The sequence below is a fragment of the Anopheles nili genome, unplaced genomic scaffold, assembly GCF_943737925.1.
Source record: "Anopheles nili unplaced genomic scaffold, idAnoNiliSN_F5_01 U_low_cov_5, whole genome shotgun sequence".
NCBI classification, from domain to species: Eukaryota; Metazoa; Arthropoda; class Insecta; order Diptera; family Culicidae; genus Anopheles; species Anopheles nili.
In genome coordinates, this window is record NW_026525543.1 from 232550 (window position 1) to 236996 (window position 4447).

Genomic DNA, 4447 nt, shown 5'->3' on the forward strand with positions numbered 1-4447 from the left:
CTAAAAAAATTTTTTTAGTACATCCTCGATCAAAAAAAATTTTTTTAGTACATCCTCGATCTAACAAAAATTTTTTTAGTACATCATCGATCTAAAAAAATTTTTTTAGTACATCCTCGATCTGAAAAATTTTTTTTAGTATATCCTCGATCTGAAAAAATTTTTTTTGATGCATACTCGATCTAAAAATAATTTTTTTAGTACATCCTCGATCAAAAAAAATTTTTTTAGTACATCCTCGATCAAAAAAAATTTTTTTAGTACATCCTCGATCTAACAAAAATTTTTTTAGTACATCATCGATCTAAAAAAATTTTTTTAGTACATCCTCGATCTAAAAAAATTTTTTTTAGTACATCCTCGATCTAAAAAAATTTTTTTAGTACATCCTTGATCTAAAAAAAAAATTTTTAGTACATCCTTGATATGAAAAAATTTTTTTTAGTACATCCTCGATCTAAAAAAATTTTTTTAGTACATCCTCGATCAAAAAAAATTTTTTTAGTACATCCTCGATCTAACAAAAATTTTTTTAGTACATCATCGATCTAAAAAAATTTTTTTAGTACATCCTCGATCTAAAAAAAATTTTTTTAGTACATCCTAGATCAAAAAAAAATTTTTTAGTACATCCTCGATCTAAAAAAAATTTTTTTAGTACATCCTTGATATGAAAAAAATTTTTTTAGTACATCCTCGATCAAAAAAAATTTTTTTAGTACATCCTCGATCTAAAAAAAAATTTTTTAGTACATCCTTGAACAAAAAAAATTTAAGACTTTTCTGTATTTTTCTGGTTGTTTGCGTTTTTCTTGAAGTCGCTCGATGCTCGCGCTGGAGTCTAAGTTCTAAGCAACAGAAAACCGGTTACCGAGCGTGCTGGATGAGTTGGACGCGTTATCGAATTGATGGTTGTAAAAATTGGTTTTAATATAGAGAACTGGATGTCCACTTGATATATTTATTATATAATCTATGCATTAATCAAGAAACTTATCCAAAATGAACTTTTCTTTTAACCGAATACTCCTTTTAAAGAAGAAAAAGATTGTTAAAACATATGTTTATTTGTTCGATCCCCAAGCATTACTTGTCATTACATTCTCCCTTTAATTCCGAGCACAGTAGATGCGTGAGTTCATTAACGATGGGAGCTTGCTAGTTTTCTTAATATTTCTGAAACGCTTTGGCCCAAATCCAGTCGAAACGCATGGCTTGAAATTGGGTAAATCCTCCTCAACACGCGCTGGGCGCTGAGAAACAATAAATAGATAAGCTTTACTGCATTTGATAGCAAACGCATTTCAAACTTTAACTTATCCCATCCGTATTTTTAATTGCATTTTTTGCTCGGTAGGTGAGTTTATTATATCGCCCCCAGGGCAGTGAATACTAATTTTACTTTCCACACGAACAGTCTAACAGCAAAACTATTCCTAAGCCTTCAAAAGTAAGAGCACTGATCGCTTGCCAAGTTTGAAATGATTCTGAAAATTCTGCCGATTTTCAAGTGGACTGTGGGCGTGAAAAACACATGCGCTAAATCGCTGAAACAGAAGCGATTTTGCGAGAACAGTGGTCAAACAAACGAACGAATATATCAAAAGCTCGTTGCATTTTTTAAAAAATAAATATGAAAATCGATGTTTTTTGCAGGAGTTTCGCCCAGCAACAACAAAAGCTTATTATATGTTTGAATTTTAGAAAAAAAAAACCTCGCATTGTAAATTAACAGAGATTTGTGCTATTTACTGAGCGAGCTAGTTTGTGTATCATTTAGGTTAAAAAGGCCCATTGAGCTGCCCATAGGTGCACGAAATTGAAACGACATATTTTTGAAGAAACTGCTGCTAAACAAACTGCCGCTGGGCTGAGTGCACCGTGAAATAGTTGTTTGGCAAAAAAATAGCAATTTTATCAACAATAGTTGCTGTTCAGAATGTGCAATGCTTTCAAAAAAAAAAACCGATTCCAAAGTGCAGCTTCAGTTCAGCAGCTTGCGGTTAACGAAGTGCGTGCGAAAATCCGCGACAAAAATTCCACCAACGCGTTTCGGGTGAGTTTTTAACCTACATGAGCCTGCGCAAATGAAGTTGGAAGCTTTAAATTTACTTAGCATTTTCAGATAATTACAGCTGTTTGTGGATTCAATTCGTTCAACGGAAGATCCAAAAACAAACGAACGACACACGAACGGGATCGTGAAATGGATCGAAAGAATCTAAACAAGATAAGTTAGGAACTCCGTGCTTACTGTGAAGTGAAACCTGCAAATAATCGATAGTGTTTCTTTTCGTGTTTGTACTTTGTACATCCTGCAATCCTGCAGGAGCAAGGCATACACGCAGGAGCCACTTCCGTACGCGTTATTCCGCGAAAAAAAGCTGTGAAATGCCGGTGATCCGAACCTCACAACAAGCGATGGAAGTGTGATGGAAAATATTACCAGCGCAGTTTTAGCTAACGCAATTTGTTTTATAATTACAGAACATGGCTTTACCGGTGAGGTGAGACATATTAAAATCATGTCAGATGTATGTTAATATAAATAAGTTTATTCGTAAAAAAATGGGTCTATTATTTTCATACATGCTGAGATATCACAAAAGGGCTTATAAACACACGAAATGTCACAAGGGCGTGCTGCGCAACATTCCAATGTATCTCCCGTTAAGGGTGCAACTTGGCCCGATTTTGCTACCGGGGATGAAGCCGCCTTGTGTCTTCTTCTTCAACCTGTTATAGAACTGGCGAGATTTCCCCTCGACTGAGAGAGAGCTGTTGCATGTCCAGTTGTTCGTCGGTTCTCCTCGAAAGCGACGCTTCTTGCTCCTGAAGAGCCGGGTTTGCTGCCTTCTCAGTCGTCTATACGTTTTCTCAGTCGTCTATAGTCTTCTCGGATAGTGCTCGCTCTTCACTCGTCATCAAACCACTCCCGTTTTTCTGGCCTCGTGGCTTATCGTTCCTAGTGTCTGCTCGGCTGTGCTGTGCTGATTGCTCGCTCCACCATACGCCAGTGGTCGTCATCGAAGGACATTGTGGCGGTCGCGTTATTGTCCGGTAGCACTTCCTCAAGCGCTGACGCGCGTAGCCCTCGGCAACAGCAGGTGTCCACAGCCGATCCGTGTTTAGCGATGATGTAGACCGATGACGTAGTGTTGTGAGAAGTGCCTTCCGACTATTATAAGATGGTCTATTTGGGTATAAGTCTGCTGTGGTGACCTCCAGGAGTAACTGACACGAGGTTTGTGCTGGAAGAAGGTGCTACGGATGTTCATGTGTCTCGAAGATGCGAAGTTTATGAGGCGGAGGACGTTGTCGTTCGTGTCAGCTGGTGGACACTAAAGCTTCCAATCGTTGTTTAAATAGGTCTCCTCTCGCCCGACCTGAGCATTGAGGTCTTTGATGTCGATCTTTACATAATGTTGTGGGCACGAATTCGTACTCCCTTCTAAAAGCTGCGTATTAAAAGGTGTCCTTATCATCATCGGCGCTCCGAGACTCCCTTCCAGCGGTCCGCGGTCTTGAAGTGCTACTACTCCCCGAAGCCACGGGTACTTCCGGGTGCTGTGAGGGATCTGCAGTTCCACATGTTCCAAGTTTCCCATCGTTAGTTCTTTTTTCCGTTGCGGAGGACGTTTGCCGTAGTTCCGAATCGAATTTCCTTCTTGGTTTCTGCGCGTTTGGTTTTGTATTGGTGGGCCAAGGCTTGCAAGGCCACGGTGGACGGCCTACGCTTCCCAGCTGTTCTAAAGTCCCGTGTGAAGCCAGGACAAAAGAGAGAGAGAGAGAACCAGCCGCCCCTGACATGGAAAACCAGACGTATACCCAAGCTCAGATATTCGGAGAGACGAATGTTACCGCTCTGTACGTCGTGGACGTATTGGGTAGGTGTAGGGAATGGAGAGCCTATGTTATCTTCCTGGAAGCCTTCGGATCCATTCCCGTATCAGAGAAGTGTTGCTACTACCCTGCCAACAGAGCTGGTCAAGATACATGCCTTTTAGTTTTGCGGTTAGTAGTTCAATTTCATCGCATAGAGACTTTGTTTCTTTTGGCTTGATTGATTTAAGAGTGGCAATGATTCGGTCTGGGGTCGTTTTTTCTTCGCATCTTGTTTTTATATCTTGTAGTAGACTGTCCAAACTATTTAGGGTTTTAGGTAGCCCTATTCTTGCTTTACCTGTTATTCTAGTCCTGATGAATCTTATTAATATCTCTTCCTGGACTCCTGGGTTATATTCTTGCAGACGTTTAGCTGAGTCTATGAAAATGTCTAAATTTTCTGCCGATCCATTACACGCTTGAACTATTGACGATGCTGTTTTTAAATCGAATGTCGCCATTTTTGATTTTTGTATAGTTTTCCTAAGTTTTATAAGATTATGTATTATGTTAGCTGTTGTTTTCAAGGAAAGTCTTCCTGCTTCTAGAATCTTGCTGTCTA